Source organism: Anomaloglossus baeobatrachus, chromosome 7 (genome assembly GCF_048569485.1).
Source record: "Anomaloglossus baeobatrachus isolate aAnoBae1 chromosome 7, aAnoBae1.hap1, whole genome shotgun sequence".
NCBI lineage: Eukaryota > Metazoa > Chordata > Amphibia > Anura > Aromobatidae > Anomaloglossus > Anomaloglossus baeobatrachus.
The window spans coordinates 90993708-91014422 of NC_134359.1; the positions used below are offsets into that span (position 1 = coordinate 90993708).

The 20715-nt window shown below is 48.6% G+C and overlaps 1 protein-coding gene across 4 annotated transcripts in view; it reads left to right on the plus strand.

Annotated features, from left to right (window-relative positions):
* Window positions 1–20715, plus strand: part of LOC142245118 (UDP-glucuronosyltransferase 1A1-like) — a 195460-nt gene that overhangs the window by 132131 nt on the left and 42614 nt on the right. The window lies entirely within an intron of this gene.

The window sequence follows — 20715 nt, forward strand, 5'->3', positions numbered from 1 at the left end:
ATTTACTAATAATATAAAAGGTTATTGTACTGTCTGTTTAGAAAAAGAATGTAACTTAGGCCAGTCTTGCAGTAGTTACGGGCAAAAAACCTTGTAATTTTAGAATATGTGGTGACATTTTATTTTTTATACTAATACAGGATTAATAGTACAGTAGCTCTAATTTATCTTTGATGTAGAGATCGTATAATTATCACACATTTATCTATAAATGTTTTATTGCAATTAGTTACATGATTTTATGAAAGATGTGACAGTAATTGAGATTTGATCATTATATTAACTTTTGAAAATATTGACTTGATTCCACCGTAAATATTAGCAAAAAGTGTAAAGAAAAATGTGACGCCCCTGGATTATCAAGTCGTCACAGGGTATTGTGCAATCTGCCCTTCTGTGCAATATCCACCTCCTCCTTGGTTACGGGTCCCCACTACATGGTGTTGCCGACAACAGCTAATAAAATCCTAGGTACACTCTGCACAATACCCACCAGACACACCAGACGGCTTGAGTGGAATAGGGTCCCCACTTGGGGGGTTGGTTAAGGGGAGGTCAGGAGTGTGAGGAGCAGGGGAGTGTTGCATTGGAAGTGAAGGAGAGAGGAGGTCAGGAGCCGGGCTCCTTGGAAGCAACTAGGTAGCAGACGGTAGTCTGGGCCTAGTAGGAGCTGGACCCCCGGTCGCAAAGGATCGTACAGCCGGCGGCCTTGTACCATCACACCGGGCTGGGCCCAGGGCAGGACGGAGTACGTGGACCCTAGGTCAGGGAGTAGCTTCAGGCAACCTGACAATTTACCCGACGAGAACGGAGCCTTCAAGATCCGCTCTCCACCCGCTCCAGAATCAGTGTACTAGCGCAATGATGGGGATAGGACTTTCCACTAAAACGGTCCAGGAAATCCTAAGCGTGAACCCTGAGAGCAAGCTCCCACAGTTATCCATACTGGGGAGCAGGACCCGGTTAGTTCCAAGCTACTGGGACCAACAGAGAAGTAAACTTAGTGCCAGGAGGCAGGTCACGGATCACCAGGCAACACCATCGGGGATGGGACCCAAACTAGCTCCCCTCAGCGGCAGCGGTATCCATAACTTTGGTTTATCCAGTTGTCGGTGTCAGATTATTGGACTAAGTGAGTACGCAAGTGACCCCCTTCACTCCCCACGGCACTCCCTAAACACCATTCACGAGACCCAGGGCATCCACCCCTACCCGTGGAGGGTCCCAACAACTGGCTGCTCCCTTCCATCACTCCCGGGTACTCCCAACAGCAGTGGTGGTACTCCAAATTACCACATACCACGGGTGGCGTCATGAACTCTAACACTATCCCTTGTAAATACCCCCTTCATTTGAGTGGCCGCACGACCCCTGGGTCCGGAGACCCTCGAGCCACCGGGAACCCGGATCTGAGCAGCCCGGCTGCTGCCACGGGGAGGGCACAAAAAACTTTGGGAAAAAAAATTTATATTTTGGACTCCCTGAAATTCTATGTTTATTCTTGAGGGTTCGGTTCCTCAGAACTACTGACTGCCCAAAATTCTGCTCAGAAGAGTTCGGCTCAGGAGGCAAAAGCGCACTTTGAACACCTGTATAGAGCTGAGCACGGATTCAATATAAAGTCAATTATCTATTTATTATCAATCTGTGATTGGACATGATTTCTGCTGTGGTCTTCTTAGGCCCCCTTCACACATCCATGTCTCCGGTACGCGTGACGTCCATTTTCACACATACCGGAGACACGGGGAAACGTAGACCCATTAAAATCAATGGACACACGTGCGTGTTTTCACATGGACTGTGTGTCCATGTTGAGCATATGTGTGTCCGTGTGTGCCACATGTAGACTTGTCCATTTTTCTCTGGCAGCACGGGTGTCACACGGACCGCACGGATGTGCTCCTTGTGACATCAGTGTGACACGTACCGAAGAAAACCACGTTTCTGTGAAAAAAAAAGAATTTCTACTCTCACCTTCTCCAGCACTGCTGTCTCTGCCGCTACTGTCACTTGCTTCCGACCCTCACTCATTATGCTCATTGCATATTCACTGCACAGAGGACTGGAAGCAGCAGCGGGGAGTCAGCAGGGCCAGAGACCAGAGAGCGGAAGACATCAGCACCACGAAAGCAGCGCCAGGGACAGGAGAGCATAAAGTTTCTGTTCTCCATGTATTATCACGGATAGCACACTGAGAACACTTATGTGACAAAATCACGGCACACGGCACGGCACGGCACTGTAACTTACAGATTACTCATGGAAGGTATCTCAGGGAGACGCCTGACATGATTAATCTAGGATTTAGTGGCAGCTATGGGCTGCCATTAACTCCTTATTACCCCGATTGCCAACGCACCAGGGCAAATCGGGAAGAGCCGGGTACAGTCCCAGAACTGTCGCATATAATGTATGCGGCAATTCTGGGCGTCTGCTGACTGATATTGTTAGGCTGGGGGGCTCCCCATAACGTGGGGCTCCCCATCCTGAGAATACCAGCCTGCAGCCTTATGGCTTTATCTGGCTGGTATTAAAATAGGGGGGGACCACACGCCGGTTTTTTTAATTATTTATTTCTCTGCTCCATAGTGACACGCCCACCGGCGGCTGTGATTGGTTCCAGTTAGACAGCTGTCACTCAGCGTGTGGGCGTGTCTCACTGCAACCAATCATATTTGCCGCTGGGCGGGGAAAGCAGGGAATATGAGATTGATTAATGAGCGGCCGGCTTTTTCAAAAGAGGAAAAGCCGCTGGAGTTTAGAGAACAGCCGTGCAGCGCCGCGCCGGTGATCGGAGAACGGTAAGTATGAGAGAGGGCTGCTCAATTCAGTCACTCAGAGGATTAGCGGTCACCGGTGAGTCCTTCACAGGTGACCGCTAATCAGTATGCGGCACACAGACAGAGCCGCGGCATGACAATGAAGTCGGGTGAAGTTCACCCGAGTTCATTCTCATCGCGCAACTCTGTCTGCTGTCTGCCGACATGTATCAACGACATTGTGCATCACACACACACACGGAACATTTCACACGGGCAACACACACACGTCAGTTATTTCACTCAAGCACACACGGACATTCCACACGCACATACGGCTAGCATACGGGATACACACGCAGGCCACACATACCATAAAAACGGACCTAAAAAACGGAAAACGGACCCGAAAAATGGCCGGTTTTACACGGACGTGGTTTTAACGGATGTGTGTTGGAAGCCTATGTGTGTATGTATGTGTATATGTATGTATCGTATGTATATACTGTATGTATGTGTGTATGTCGTCTAAAGGCATCCACACTGTCGGATTTACAATCACAAAATTTTGCACAGCCGCCTCATTTGACTCAGGGAATGTCACAGACTTTGTTTTGAGGAAAAATGTAACCCCGCGCTTTACAGTTATTCGACTTAAAAACCTGCTTACATTAATGTCAATGGATCTGGGAGCTACAGGTCATAAATAGGAGCTCTGATTGGTTGCTATAGGCAATTAGTATAAGACGCTTATGTGTGAGGTAATATGATTTCTGTGGAGAGACGGACAGAGAGAGAGACAGAGAGACAGACAGACAAAGAGACAGAGACAGACAGACACAGAGAAACAGATGAAGACAGCCAGAAATCTCAGAGCGCTCCAAGATGCAATACATAGAAGATTGGAAGAATCTATCTATCTATCTATCGGTCACTGTGGGGGGACTACACTCTGGCCCCATATCTGGAAAGGTTACGCCACTGCAAAGACAGGCAGCCCATGAGTCAAACTGAGTGCCCACAGCCTAGAAGTGGAAATTGGGTGGCACCAACAGACATACAAGCCACGGGAGAACAGACTGTGTCAGCACTGTTAACAGAGGGCTCTGGAAGATAAGGCGCATTTCCTGCTGCACTGTAACAAATACTCAGCAGTGAGGGCCTCTCACTTCCAGAAACTTACCACTCATACCCTGAACCTTCCATCCATGAGGAGAGGAAACTCTGCATCCTACTGGGGGAAGAAGAATCAATGGTGGAGATCGCCGCCCAATATGTCACCACATGTCATAAGCTGAGAGGAAAAAGACCTTCAAATGGACCATCATTTCCTAAATTGTGCCCCCAACACCCCATCCCCACAGCCCTAACCCACTCCCCTGTCACACTTTTTCTTGCTTTGGCAACACGAATTGTATTTTGGTCCTGCCAATAAAGCCAATTTGATTTGATTTGAAACAGAGAGAGAGAGAGAGAGAGAGAGACGGATAGAGAGAGACAGACAGAGAAAGAGACAGACAGAGAGACAGAGAAAAACAGAGAGAGAGAGTAACAGACAGGGAGAGAGACAGACAGAGAGACATACAGAGAGACAGACAGAGAGAGGCATAGAGTGACAGAGAGACAGAAAGAGAGAGGCAGACAGCGAGACAGACAGAGAAAGAGTGAGACAGAGAAAGAAACGGAGACAGAGAAAGACAGACAGAGAGAGAGACAGACAGAGATGGATACAGTAAGAGACAGACAGACAGAGAGACAGACAGATCTAGAGAGAAAGACAGAGAGAGACAGGTAAACAGAGAAAGAGAGAGACAGAGGGAAAGAGACAGGGAGAAACAGATAGAGAAAGACAGAGAGGGAGACAGAGAGAGACAGACCGAGAGAGACTGTTACGTTCAGTCCAGGAGTGGACCCACGTGTTACGAGGGGGACCCGGGGAAGCGTGCCAAGATGGGAAATGGACAGCTTCCGCCGGTCAAGGTCCACTGTGCGGTGTAAGGGACCGCTGCTATGGTCAGGAAAGAGTGAGCGGGTTGCTACTAGTGATCGTCTGGAACGTCACAGACGATCTATGTACACCGGTCCGCCCTAACCCGTGAGGGTTGTATGGCTCGGGGCTTCTCGTACGGTGTACCTGTTGCACGGGGACGCACAGAGGTGCCTACGCACGTGTGCCAGCGGGAGTCACAGGATATGGCACGAGGGTAGCACAGAGGTGCCCACGCACGTGTGCTTTCAATAACCAGGTGAGTCCGGTGGAGACTCGAGGAGCTCACCTGGGACAGGAACACGGCCTGTTGAAGGAGATACTGCCGGAGCAGCAAGGCAGGAACACGGCCTGCAAACCAGGTGCTGCCTGAGCAGCAAGGGCAAAGCCCACGAAAGACAATGACGTCTGTACAGTGGCGTGGCAGCACGCTGCCAGACATCCAAACATAGAAGGACGGTCGCGCACCGCCATGATGGCAGGGGGAGCTTTTAAGGAGGTGTAGCTCCACCCAAGGGCGGGCGCGAGACGGGCGTGACTCAATCAGGGTTCGTGACGTCCTGGCCCAGCCAGTCAGGATTCAGCACATCACCAGCCTCGTCATGGGGCCGTGTGATATCAGTGAGCGAATCAGAAGACGTCACGTGGAGCACATGCTCATCCTCCTGCCTCTAGGTCATAAAGGCGGGATCCCCGGTTTCACAATGTGCAGAGACATGGGAAGTCTTGCTGCTTCCCTGAGCATCTATTCTTTGCACACTGCGCAACTTTCCAGAGCCTCCATGATGCTGAGCAGGAGAGCTCGTGGCAGACAAGGGATGGGAGACCGCTCTATTCCCTGCAAGGGGAGAACCACTAGGTGTCACCCTTCTGCTGTGTCTCTGAGAAGGCAACTCCTGCAGACTGCACAGTCTCCCAGACCTTTGGTGCTGCTGAGCAGTAGGGCTCGTGGCTGACAAGGAATGGGGGACCACCTCATTCCTTGCAACAAGAGAGCCACGACGTGTAACACCACGGGACCATGCACCGGACTCCCCCAGGGAGGCCACCAGGAGTGAGCCCCTATACAGGGACTGTCTGGCGACCACCCCAGAGAGCCTAGATGCACAGTAGCCGGAACACAGGCGGGATACTGGGAGCGTCCTCTGAAAGTCCGGAGGGAATACTGAGGCCAGTCCCATGATGTCTTCGGACCAGACGGAATCGGAACAGATGACCGGAGCCGGGTGAAGACAGCAGGCGGAGTGCGGAACCAGTGACAAGTGCAGGCTGGACACTTCAGATGTAATCCGGAGCCGGTGGCGGAGTGAAGCAGAGAGACGATAGAGAGGTCCACTGCTAACGGACACCGGGGAATCTCCAGGGAGCCGGACCAGCTGTGGCACTCACTGGGCATCAGGTTCTGAGGACAGAGACAGGATTAATCCAGGAACAGAACACAGAGGGCTTGAACACAATCACAAGATACTAAGCTGTGAGAACTTGTTAAACAAGCACCGCCCGTATGTAACAGGTCTTTTATACCCTGCACCTGCAATCAGCCATATCCTGTTCCAGGGATGCTGACCCTTTAAGAAAAGGTGAATGAGCGTGTCCGCGCCCTAATGCGCATATGCGAAGCCTGGGAGCCAGAGGCAAGCACAGGAGGCCGGGGACAGGACGCAGAGGAGCCGGAGGCAGAGTCCTGAGTCGCAGCAAGCCGGGGAGACCGCCGAGCAGGAAGCACGGGGGACGCAGGGGAGCAGGAGCGGTAGTTGAGGCCGCGGTCGGTGAGCACGGGGACCGGATCAGTGGGTACGGAATGGCACTGGGACACCGGGACCGGATCAGTGGGTACGGAGCGGCGCCGGGACACCGGGACCGGATCAGTGGGTAAGGAGCGTTGCCGGGACACCAGGGGCGAGACAGAGAGGGATAGTGAGAGAGAGGGAGAGTGGGAGAGAGATACTTAGTTACTATCCCGGGCAACACCAGATACTACAGCTAGTATTAGAATAAATTCCACAGAATGAAATAGGATGACATGACAAGGGCACCAATAATACATAAATCCGCATAGTAGCACCAGAAGGGATAAAGTAATTGCACATGGACCATACATAAAAAGGCAACAGTGCCAAATTTATGACCAATTACATCATAAATAATAAAGTGAGGGGCCACAAAGATAGTGTGTCGTCCAGGGCTATGGGGTACTCAGTCCCTTGCGGTGTACTGCTGGTGAGATGTCACTTGGGGCCGTTGCCCGGTTCCGTGTCCTGGGGACGCTTTTTAAAAAGGGGTTATATGTACAGGGGAATTTGAATGAAAGTTTATACGTGACGCCACTTGCGGTTTGCGGCTATTTGGATGGAGCCGCCGCTGCACAGTTCTCGCTACTGGGGCTGGTGTTGGTGGCAGCCTGGATGTTAGGCCCTCCGCAAGCAGGGCCGGGCCCCAGAGGATAGATGATGTAGATGGGTGCAGAAAGAAGGTAGGCCACACAAGGGGTTGTAGTGTAACTGGTTCCTTTACTCACAGTAAGATGGATCTGGTCACCCGAGGAAGGCTGGTCTTGACTGCTGGTCCCCTTAGTTCCAGTGCTGGTTTAGTGATCTGGTGGCTTTTTTTCCCTGCACCTGCCTTTGCTTGGTGGGTCCACGTGGCTTGGAGTGGCTGGGGGTCCCCTCCTGGTAGTCTCTCAACGGTAGTCCATATGACGGTAGTGTAAACCCTGTGGGGTCAGAGTCTCTGGTCCTGTTCCCCGGTTCTCCCGTTGCTAGTGTGTCCCGAACTTCAAGGTCAGTGAGGTCCTTGATGGTCCCCTCACTGTGCAGATTTTATCAGGTCTGCCTGGAGCGTTTGCCTGACCTAGGATTCTGTACCCCTTTGGTGCTGTGGTTCCGGGAGTACTCCACCATACTCCATCGGCAACCAACTGCCTGGGCCTTCAGGTCACCGTCACACTTCTGTCAGTGCTTCCACACGCTCCCTCCGTCACCGATTCACTCCCTCGACTGTTACTGATTGACTGCCTGTCTGCCCCTCCCACCTGGTCGTCTAGTGGACTGTATCGGATCCACCTCTAAGTGGCCATCCAATAGGTCCAACCCTAGTCTGGCACCAGTCTATGGGGAATTTGGGGAAAAACAGGGATTAACTGGAATGTTTTTGTTGTTACCGACCCTGGTCTTCTGGGTCCCTGGGGGTAGGCCCTGCATCCTGGTGGGGATGCAGTACTTTGTAGCTCCCTGATGGCTTCAGGGGCGCAACATTGGCGTCCGATACTATATCACCAAGCACAGTTTTGTAATAATGGTGCCCCACTTATGCCGTCCCATTTTATACTGCAATATTGATCCTCATGTTATTATACTAGTTTTATATTGTAACTAATAAAGTTTGCATAATTTACAATGTGGTATTTTTTCACTTTTTTTTATGTAGCATAGGATTGTTTTTGCATATCAATGTGTGTGCATCCATCTCTGTGAATGCATATAAGTTTTATCTGTAAGAAACCCAAATGTCTCCTAAGTAACCATCTATTTATACACAATCTGAAGGTGTCATGAAGGAAGTACATAAAGTATTTTGTCATAAGAAGAAATGTTCTCCTGATTCTCAAATGTTCATAAACTTTGCCTGTAATTATATACGGTAATTGGCTGTACAACAAAAAATTATGTGAGGGCTATCATTTACTTTAGATATAGTTTTTTTTTTTTGTAAATTCTTTATTTAAGATGTTTCTTAACCCCTTAAGGACGAAGCCAGTTTTGTACTTAATGACCAGGCCATTTTTTGCAATTCTGACCAGTGTCACTTTATGAGGTCATAACTCTGGAACGCTTCAACGGATCCCGGTGATTCTGACATTGTTTTTTCGTGACATATTGTACTTCATGATAGTTATAAATTTAGAACGATATTTTTTGCTTTTATTTGTGAAAAAATCGGAAATTTGATGAAAATTTTGAAAATTTTGCAATTTTCAAACTTTTAATTTTTATGCCCTTAACCCAGAGAGTTATGTCACACAAAACAGTTAAAAAATAACATTTCCCACATGTCTACTTTACATTAGCGCAATTTCTGAAACAAAATGTTTTGGGGTTAGGAAGTTAGAAGGGGTCAAAGTTCATCAGCAATTTCCCATTTTTTCAACAAAATTCACAAAACCATTTTTTTAGGGACCACATCACATTTGAAGTGACTTTGAGAGGCCTAAGTGACAGAAAATACCTAAAAGTGACACCATTCTCAAAACAGCACGCCTCAAAGTACTCAAAACCACATCCAAGAAGTTTATTAACCCTTCAGGTGCTTCACAGGAACTAAAGCAAAGTGGAATGAAAAAAAGCAAAAAATAAAATTTTACCTAAAATGTTGCTCTACCCCAAATTTATTCACTTTTAGAAGAAATAACACAACAAAATGAACCCCAAAACTTGTTACCCACTTTCTTATGAACGCGCCAATACCCCACATGTGGTCAGAAACCTTTGTTTGGACAAATGGGAGGGCTCGGAACAGAAGGAGCAATATTTGAATTTTGGAAAGCAAATTTGGCTGAAATAGATTGCGGGCACCATGTTGCATTTACATGTCCGCCAAGGTACCTAAACAGCAGAAACCCCTTACAAGTGACACCATTTTGGAAACTAGACCCCTTAAGGCTTCTATCTAGGGGTATAGTGAGCATTTTGGATCCACAGGTACTTCACAGATTTTGATAACGTTACGTTGTCACATTGAAAATTTTCATTTTTTTCTCATAAATGTTGCTTTAGCATCAATTTTTTCACTTTTTCAAGAGGTAATTCCAAAAATGTGACCCCAATGTTTGTTACCCACTTTTGTATGAGCGCGGTGATGCCTCACTTGTGGTCTGAAACCTTTGTTTGGAGAAATGGGAGGGCTTGGAACGGAAGGAGCAATATTTGAATTTTGGAAAGGAAATTTGGCTGAAAAAGATTGCGGGCACCATGTCGCATTTGGAGGACCCCTAAGGTACGTAAACAGCAAAAAAACACCACAAGTGACCCCATATTGGAAACTAGGCCCCTCAAGGAATTTATCTTGATGTTTGGTGAGTACCCTGAACCCCCAGGTGCTTTACAGAAGTTTATAACGTTGAGCCATGAAAATAGAAAAATAAAATTTTACCACAAAATTGTTACTTCAACCAGGTAGCTTTTTTTTTCACAAGGGTAACAGGAAAAAAATCACCATGAAATTTATTGCGCAATTTCTCCTGAGTTTGTTGATATCTTGTATGTGGTGGAAATCAACTGTTTGGGCACACTACAGGGCTCAGAAGAGAAGGAGTGCAATTTGACTGCAAAATTGGCTGGAATCAATAGCGGACGCCATGTTGCATTAGGAGAACCCCTGAGGTGCCTAAGCAGTGGAGGTCCCCCACAAGTGACCCCATTCTGGAAATAAGACCCCTCAAGGCTTTAATCTAGGTGTATATTGAGCATTTTGAATCCACGAATACTTCACAGAATTTGATAAGCTTAGGTTGCCATATTGAAATTTTCATTTTTTTCACAAAAATGTTGATTTAGCGACACATTTTTCACTTTTTCAAGAGGCAACAACAAAACTTGTACCCCACAGGTTGTTATCTAATTTCTTGTGAGCGCAGGGATACCCCACATGTGGCCAAAAACCTTTGTTTGGATAAATGGGAGGGCTTGGAATGGAAGGAGCACCATTTGAATTTTGGAAAAGTTGAAGTAAATTGCGCGCACCATGTCACATTAGCAGGGCCCCTTGGGCACCTATACATCAGAAACCCCCCACAAGTGACCTCATTTTGGAAACTGGACCCCTCAAGGATTTTATTCAGGAGTATAGTAAACATTTTGAATCCACAGGTACTTCACAAAACTGTTGCTGTAGCAAAAAATTTCTCACTGTTAAGGGGGCTTTACACGCTGCGACATCGCTAATGTGGAGTCGTTAGGGTCACGGAATTGGTGACGCACATCCGGCCGCATTAGCAATGTTGCTGCGTGTGACACCGATGAGCGATTTTGCATCGTTGCAAAAACGTGCAAAATCGCTCATCGGTGACATGGGGGTCCATTCTCGATTATCGTTACTGCAGCAGTAACGATGTAGTTCGTCGCTCCTGCGGCAGCACACATCGCTATGTGTGACGCCGCAGGAACGAGGAACCTCTCCTTACCTGCCTCCCGGCCGCTATGAGGAAGGAAGGAGGTGGGCGGGATGTTCCGGCCACTCATCTCCGCCCCTCCGCTTCTATTGGGCGGCCGCTCAGTGACGTCACTGTGACGCCACACGGACCGCCCCCTTAGAAAGGAGGCGGTTTGCCGGTCACAGCGACGTCGCCGGGCAGGTAAGTATGTGTGACGCATCTGCGCGATGTTGTGCGGCACGGGCAGCGATTGCCCGTGTCGCACAACAGATGGGGGCGGGTACCCACGCTAGCGATATCGGGACCGATATCGCAGCGTGTAAAGTAGCCTTTAGGCTATGTGGCCATGATCCAGCGACACGGCGTCTAGTACCCAGTGTCAGCCTCCTGCAGAAATGTGAGTGTTGTCCACGGGAGAACGCAGCTGCCCATGCCCACGATTTGGGTTCAGGCTGCTGTGGACTTTAGTTCTATTCTACCTGCAAAGAACACTCATCTCCGCAGCATAAATTGACATACTGAGGCTCGGGAAGCTGCGCCACAGGTCGATTTATGCTGCGGAGAAAAGAAACACAGTGGGCACGGGATTTCTAAAAATCCTGCCACTGTGCTTCTACTGCACAACGCAGCGTTATGGACGCAGGGAAAACACTCTGCGCCCAAAACGTTGCAAACCCTGATTGTGGGCACACAGCGTAAAATGCTACAATGGATGAATGGATAGATGTCAAACATATATAACGTCCCACCCCCCTGCATATTCTAAGCTGGCGCCCTTTAGTGCCTTTCATGTGACACTAAAGGATGCCTAGCCTTGTATTTAGCCCAAAAAAAAAAAAAAGAATTAAAATAAATGACGTGGGGTCCCCCCTATTTTTGATAGCCAGCTAGGGTAAAGCAGACAGCTGTAGCCTGCAAACCACAGCTGACAGCTTCATCTTGTCTGGTGATCAATTTGGAGGGCTCCCCAAGCTGTTTTTTTTTTTAATTATTTATAAATAAATAATTAAAAAAAAACAACAAACGTGGGGTCCCCCCAAATTAGATCACCAGCCAAGGTGAAGCTGACAGCTGGGGTCTGGTATTCTCAGGATGGGAAGAGCCACGGTTATTGGACTCTTCCCAGCCTAAAAATAGCAGGCCGCAGCCGCCCCAGAAGTGGCGCATCCATTAGATGCGCCAATTCTGGTGCTTCGCCCCAGCTCATCCCGCGCCCTGGTGCGTTGGCTAACGGGGTAATGAATGGGGTTGATACCAGGTGTGTAATGTCACCTGGCATCAAGCCCAGCAATTAGTTATGTCACGGCGTCTATCAGATACCCGACATAACTAATTGACAGTAATAAAAAAAAAAATTGACAACAAAAAAAATTTATTTGAAAAAACACTCCCCAAAACATTCCCTGATTGACCAATTTATTGAAAAGAAAAAAAAAAATCCACAATAATCCATTTGGACGTCCCACGTCGACTCTGGACCTTCTAGATTCTAGAATATGGGGGACACGTTCAGGGAACGTATCCCCCATTTTCTAGGAGGGCAGACCCTCCATTTGAGGAGAGTGGGTGCAAAGAATCTGCACCCATCCTCCCTGGGTCACAGCTGCAGAGTGCGAGCAGCCAGCACAGCTCACACTGAACACAGGAAGCTGACAGCTGCGCTCTGCACATGTGACCGGAGTCTGCTGAGAAGGAGCCGGAGGAGGGGGCCGCGGGGGATCAGAGCTGCGACAGGTATGTATGACACCGGGGGACACTGGGGAACACCAGGGGGGGGGTAGGGGGGGACCCAGCAGGGCCTAGGGAGCAGGTTTCTGTCGTATGTGTTATGGCACATACGACAGAAACCATAGGAACAGTGGAAATGCGGCCGGCGCGCTGCTGTGATCGCCGGTGCGCCCGGCCATCTTGGATTTTCGGGAGCGGGTTGGGGGTCGGGGGGGCACTTTGGGGACACCGGGGGACCGGAGGGAACCGGGAAAAAGATTTATCTCCCATCTGGCATGTTTGATCATGCCAGATGGGAGATAAATCATTTTTTACCGGCGCGGTCATTTACTATAACTTGATGATCGGTATACGGTGTATACCGGTCATCACGTGACTGGGGACCGGAAAAACCGGCCCGAATCATGATCTCCAGGGTCTCAGCTACCCCCGGCAGCTGAGACCCCGGAAATTTTCTGACTCTGGGGGGCGCTAGACCCTTTTTTCCGACCGCCGTTAAAAAGCGGCGGATCGGAAAAAGTACCCTTATTTACCGCCGTTAAAAGGCGTATCGGCGGTCGTAAAGGGGTTAATATTACAGAAATGAAATTGCAACAACAAATAAGCATAAACATGTATTTTTCAGATGAAAGGAAAGAGAAAAGGAAAGGAAAGAGGGAGAGATGGGGACGTGAGGTTGGTGTAAAGTAAAGAGAGGACAAGGGGTTGGGAATGTAGAGGGGGTAGGGGAAGGGGAAAAGGGGGAGATTCCCACCTATTTCTAAGAAGGTGTCTGGTTACTAGGATTTATACATATGAAAGTATGAAAAGGCTTCGTTTTCAGAGGTGTGTATGAACAACGTGTTTGTTTTGCTTAACTGTCTATTCGGTTTCTGAACTAATGTGTTATCTTTGGATGAGAAAATTTGTCAAGAGATTTTAGTTAGCTTTTGGTATCTGTCCCATTTGTCCCAAGATTCTAAAAGCTTCGCATTTTTCCTAGTGTAATGCAATTGGGCTTTTTCATGTATGCTTATAAGATTTGATTCATTGAACCACTCGGTTAGACTCGGTGCATCACCTTCTTTCCAGTGTCTGGCTATTAGACGTTTTGCTGCATTTATGAGATGAGGTATTATTGAGAGTTTGTTTAGGTGTTCCTTTTGTGGATCTAGATTGAGGATAATAAAGTTTGGGTTGAAAGGGAGTTTGGTCTTGAGAGCATTTTCTATGTGAATTTTAATGGAATCCCAATATTTTGCTATTTTTGGGCAATGATACCAAATGTGTGAAGGGGTGCCAGTCATTTGATTACATCTCCAGCAGTGTGGTGACAAGGAGTTGTCAATTTTGTAGAGAACGTCTGGGGTTTTATACCACCGTGAGATAATTTTATAGTTGAGTTCTTGATATCTAGATGAGGTTGATAGGTTGTGGGCGTTGTTGAAGATCATTTGAATTTCACTAGGGTTGAAGGTGGTGTTTAGTTCCATTTCCCATCTATTAATGTAAGAAGGTTTTTCCGAAGTGTTATATAGTAGCTTGTATATTTTTGAGATTAGCCTATTCTTCCCTTGAGCATGTAGTAGAAATTCTTGTTGGGGGGACGGGTTTGAAGGGGAAATATCTGGGATGTGATATGAAGCTAGGTCTCTAATGATGGCTAGGTCTTTATCTTTTAAATCTATTGGATTAAAGATGGGTTTTAGCTCTTGTATAGTTAATGGTTCATGGTTATGGATTATCTCTGACAGTGTTATGTTGCAGAGATTTTTTGATGTCCTAATTTTGTTTTTTAGGAGTCTAAATTTTTGCGGGATTACATGTAAAATGGGGGTGGCTCTGCAAATATTCGGAATTAGATCTAGTTTTTTATTAAATTTGTGCCAAAGCTTAAGTGTTACTTTGGTAAAAGGGTTCAGTATGTCTTTATATTTGAATCTGTTGAACATCAAAGGAAAAACTGGAGAAAACAGGTTTTTTGCCGCGCTTGAAGACCACAGACATTGATGTCAGAACAGATGATTCTTTTATTATTTCATTCCTACGCGCTTTGAAAAGTTCTTTTCCCTGAAGAAGGAGACAGTTGGGGTCTCCGAAACGCGTAGGAATGAAATAATAAAAGAATCATCTGTTCTGACATCAATGTCTGTGGTCTTCAAGCGCGGCAAAAAACCTGTTTTCTCCAGTTTTTCCTTTGATGTTCCACTTGTGTAACAGGGCTGCTGCTGGACCGCTTGGGCGCTCACTTTTTGCTGTTAAAGGAGTTGTGACTGGCACAACCCGATCAGTAGAGATGAGCGAACCGGTCCCGGTTCGGCTCGAGGTCGGTTCGCCGAACGGAGCTCCCGTTCGAGTTCGGCTCGTCGAACGTTCGACGAACCGAACTCGAACTGCATAGGAAACAATGGCAGGCAATCACAAACACAGAAAAACACCTAGAAAACACCCTCAAAGGTGTCCAAAAGGTGACAAACAACTCACAACACATGGGAAAGTGACCAAGACATATACTCATGTGAAAACAAAAGAGCTGGACAAGGAAAAAGAGGAGGACACACAGATATATGAGTATATGCAAGGAAACATCGATTCCATTATTGTGCAACTTGAGCCCTGCTCATTTTAGGCTTCCAATCTGGATAAATTGCCTGAGCTCGCCACGTACGCCTTGGGGATCTTGTCATGTCCTGCAGCCAGCGTTCTCTCGGAACCTGTCTTCAGTGCTGCTGGTGGTCTGCTGGCAGATAAGCACACGCGTCTGTCCACTGACAATGTGGACATGGCTCTCAGAGGACTTTTCTTCCCCTGGGTCAGCCAGGGGACGGGAAAGGCACGCGTATTTTTGAGAGTGCTTCATGCAAAGCATCTTTTTCTTTTTCAAAAGGGGGCTCAACCGATGCCAGTCAAGTGGGGTGTGTGTGGCCCAGTTAGTGGAAACGAGGGAGACTGTGGTTGGAGTCCCCTCGCTGTGTCTCTAAAAGAACCAAGATGAACAAGTCATGGCTCTCAGAGGACTTTTCTTCCCCTGGGTCAGCCAGGGGACGGGAAAGGCACGCGTATTTTTGAGAGTGCTTCATGCAAAGCATCTTTTTCTTTTTCAAAAGGGGGCTCAACCGATGCCAGTCAAGTGGGGTGTGTGTGGCCCGGTTAGTGGAAACGAGGGAGACTGTGGTTGGAGTCCCCTCGCTGTGTTTCTAAAAGACCCAAAATGAACAAATCATGGCTCTCAGAGGACTTTTCTTCCCCTGGGTCAGCCAGGGGACGGGAAAGGCACGCGTATTTTTGAGAGTGCTTCATGCAAAGCATCTTTTTCTTTTTCAAAAGGGGGCTCAACCGATGCCAGTCAAGTGGGGTGTGTGTGGCCCAGTTAGTGGAAACGAGGGAGACTGTGGTTGGAGTCCCCTCGCTGTGTTTCTAAAAGACCCAAAATGAACAAATCATGGCTCTCAGAGGACTTTTCTTCCCCTGGGTCAGCCAGGGGACGGGAAAGGCACGCGTATTTTTGACAGTGCTTCATGCAAAGCATCTTTTTCTTTTTCAAAAGGGGGCTCAACCGATGCCAGTCAAGTGGGGTGTGTGTGGCCCAGTTAGTGGAAACGAGGGAGACTGTGGTTGGAGTCCCCTCGCTGTGTCTCTAAAAGAACCAAGATGAACAAGTCATGGCTCTCAGAGGACTTTTCTTCCCCTGGGTCAGCCAGGGGACGGGAAAGGCACGCGTATTTTTGAGAGTGCTTCATGCAAAGCATCTTTTTCTTTTTCAAAAGGGGGCTCAACCGATGCCAGTCAAGTGGGGTGTGTGTGGCCCAGTTAGTGGAAACGAGGGAGACTGTGGTTGGAGTCCCCTCGCTGTGTTTCTAAAAGACCCAAAATGAACAAATCATGGCTCTCAGAGGACTTTTCTTCCCCTGGGTCAGCCAGGGGACGGGAAAGGCACGCGTATTTTTGAGAGTGCTTCATGCAAAGCATCTTTTTCTTTTTCAAAAGGGGGCTCAACCGATGCCAGTCAAGTGGGGTGTGTGTGGCCCAGTTAGTGGAAACGAGGGAGACTGTGGTTGGAGTCCCCTCGCTGTGTTTCTAAAAGACCCAAAATGAACAAATCATGGCTCTCAGAGGACTTTTCTTCCCCTGGGTCAGCCAGGGGACGGGAAAGGCACGCGTATTTTTGAGAGTGCTTCATGCAAAGCATCTTTTTCTTTTTCAAAAGGGGGCTCAACCGATGCCAGTCAAGTGGGGTGTGTGTGGCCCAGTTAGTGGAAACGAGGGAGACTGTGGTTGGAGTCCCCTCGCTGTGTTTCTAAAAGACCCAAAATGAACAAATCATGGCTCTCAGAGGACTTTTCTTCCCCTGGGTCAGCCAGGGGACGGGAAAGGCACGCGTATTTTTGAGAGTGCTTCATGCAAAGCATCTTTTTCTTTTTCAAAAGGGGGCTCAACCGATGCCAGTCAAGTGGGGTGTGTGTGGCCCAGTTAGTGGAAACGAGGGAGACTGTGGTTGGAGTCCCCTCGCTGTGTCTCTAAAAGAACCAAGATGAACAAGTCATGGCTCTCAGAGGACTTTTCTTCCCCTGGGTCAGCCAGGGGACAGGAAAGGCACGCGTATTTTTGAGAGTGCTTCATGCAAAGCATCTTTTTCTTTTTCAAAAGGGGGCTCAACCGATGCCAGTCAAGTGGGGTGTGTATGGCCCAGTTAGTGGAAACGAGGGAGACTGTGGTTGGAGTCCCCTCGCTGTGTTTCTAAAAGACCCAAAATGAACAAATCATGGCTCTCAGAGGACTTTTCTTCCCCTGGGTAAGCCAGGGGACGGGAAAGGCACGCGTATTTTTGAGAGTGCTTCATGCAAAGCATCTTTTTCTTTTTCAAAAGGGGGCTCAACCGATGCCAGTCAAGTGGGGTGTGTGTGGCCCAGTTAGTGGAAACGAGGGAGACTGTGGTTGGAGTCCCCTCGCTGTGTTTCTAAAAGACCCAAAATGAACAAATCATGGCTCTCAGAGGACTTTTCTTCCCCTGGGTCAGCCAGGGGACGGGAAAGGCACGCGTATTTTTGAGAGTGCTTCATGCAAAGCATCTTTTTCAAAAGGGGGCTCAACCGATGCCAGTCAAGTGGGGTGTGTGTGGCCCAGTTAGTGGAAACGAGGGAGACTGTGGTTGGAGTCCCCTCGCTGTGTTTCTAAAAGACCCAAAATGAACAAATCATGGCTCTCAGAGGACTTTTCTTCCCCTGGGTCAGCCAGGGGACGGGAAAGGCACGCGTATTTTTGAGAGTGCTTCATGCAAAGCATCTTTTTCTTTTTCAAAAGGGGGCTCAACCGATGCCAGTCAAGTGGGGTGTGTGTGGCCCAGTTAGTGGAAACGAGGGAGACTGTGGTTGGAGTCCCCTCGCTGTGTTTTACATGCTTTTAGAAGGGCATGACATGGCTTGGAGGTTGACTTTCATCATCTGCAAACTGTTGGCTACCAAAATGCTGCCTTTCCAACAAATGTGGTTATAGACAATGAGGAACATACTGATGAAGATGAGACGCAGATACCCGATTGGGATGACAACTTAAATATTCGGTCAGGGCAAGAAGAGGCTCTGTCTGAGGGGGAGGGGAGTGCAAACACAACAATTGATGATGAAGTCCTAGATCCCACCTACTGTCAACCCACAGTCAGACACTCGAGGAGGTCAACAGAGGCGGTGGAGGAGGATGCAACCGACGTCGAAGTAACCTTGCGCCTTCCTGGACACAGTCGGAGCACTGGTAGCACGTCTACAACTGCATCCTCAGCCAACACTCTGCCTCTGAGCATTATTCGGGGTGGATCAACAGGTCGCATGGCCTCTAAGCCTTGCCTAGCCTGGTCCTTTTTTGACATAAAAAAAGATCGCCCTAATTATGTGATCTGTAACATTTGGCATGGTTATCTTAGTAGAGGTCAAAACCTCAGCAGTTTGACAACTTCTTCCATGAATCGTCACATGAATAAATATCATATGGCCTGGTGGGAAGCTCACCGTGCTGCAATGCGGCCTAGTGGAGCCAACCATCCACCGCCTGCCCCTTCCAGTGCATCCGCGCGCTCGTCATCTTCTAGGACTGTGGGGACAGCTGTCACACCTGTTTTTCCACCCACAACTTCCACCACTGTAACCGCAACAGGCAGTTTGCTTGGTAGGTCGTCAGTTGGTTTGGAAGGGGAAACAAGTGATTGTGTACAGCTCTCTCAAACATCGATAGCACCAACGTTGGATGAAGGCAACATCATGTCTCCGCCTGCACTTTCCTCACAAACCTGCATTTTTCCAGGGACACCCTACTCAACACCGTCTACACACAGCAGCCAGATCTCTGTCCCTCAGATGTGGTCAAATAAAAGGCCACTTCCTGCGACCCATGACAAAGCTAAGAGGTTGACTCTATCCCTCTGTAAGCTGTTGGCTACCGAAATGCTGCCTTTCCGCCTAGTGGACACACAGGATTTTAGAGCCCTTATGTCTGTCGCTGTGCCCTAGTACCAGATGCCTAGTCGCCACTACTTCTCTAAGAAAGGTGTGCCCGCGCTACACCAGCATGTCACACACAACATCACCGCTTCCTTGAGAAACTCTGTGTGTGAACGGGTGCATTTCACCACCGATACTTGGACCAGTAAGCATGGACAGGGACGTTACATGTCGCTGACTGGCCACTGGGTAACTATGGTGATAGATGGTGAAGGGTCTGCTGCACAAGTCTTGCCGTCCACACGACTTGTGTGTCAATCCTCTGTCTGTCCAAGTTCCGCCACTGCTTCTGCATCCTCCACCTCATCTGGGTCCTCCACCTCCGCCCCAAGCCTGCCTGGTCAGGCCACCAGCGTTCTCACTGCGCAGAAGGAATCACGCAACCCTCATTACTATGCTGGCAGCAGAGCGCAACGGCATCAGGCGGTCTTTAGCTTGACATGTCTTGGGAATAAGAGTCACACAGCTGAGGAGTTGTGGTCAGCTCTGCGGTCCGAGTTTCATAAATGGTTGTCTCCACTCAACCTGCAGCCTGGTAAGGCCGTGTGCGACAATGCTGCAAACCTGGGTGCGGCACTTCGCCTGGGCAAGGTGACACACGTACCTTGTATGGCTCACGTGTTGAACCTTGTCGTCCAGCAATTTTTAACACACTATCCCGGCCTAGATGGCCTTCTGAACAGGGCACGAAAACTGTCTGCTCACTTCCGCCATTCAAGCGCCGCAGCTGAGCGACTTGCATCGCTCCAGAAGTCTTTCGGCCTGCCGGTTCATCGCCTGAAATGCGATGTGGCGACACGCTGGAATTCAACTCTCCACATGTTACAGCGACTGTGGCAGCACCGCAGAGCCATGGTGCAATACGTCATGATGTATAGCCTGGGCCAACGAGATGCAGAGGTGGGGCAGATCACCCTGATGGAGTGATCTCAGATCAAGGACCTATGCACCCTTCTGCACAGTTTCGACATGGCGACGAATATGTTTAGCGCTGACAATGCCATTATCATCATGACGATTCCAGTCATTTACATGCTGGAGCACACGCTAAACACTATTCGGAGTCAGGGGGTGGGACAACAGGAAGGGGAGGAACTACAGGAGGATTCATATGCGCAAGACACAACAACATCACCAAGGTCCAGACGTTCATCATCACCAACGCGGCAGGCATGGGACCATGGGGGACAGGGATCAACAAGGGCGCATGGTAGCAGGAGAGATGTTGAGGAAGGTGCAGGAGGACATGAAGATATGGAGGACGAACTGTCCATGGACATGGAAGACTCAGCAGATGAGGGGGAGCTTGGTCAAATTTCAGTTGAAAGAGGTTGGGGGGAGATGTCAGAGGAAGAAAGAACGGTTAGCACCTCTATGCCACAAACACAGCGTGGACTTGGTCCGCATGGCTGCGCAAGACACATGAGTGCCTTCTTGTTGCACTACCTCCAACATGACCCTCGTATTGTCAAAATTAGAAGTGATGATGACTACTAGCTTGCCACACTATTAGATCCCCGGTACAAGTCCAAATTTTGTGACATAATTCCACCCATAGAAAGGGACGCACGTATGCAGGAGTATCAGCAGAAGCTGTTACTCGATCTTAGCTCGGCTTTT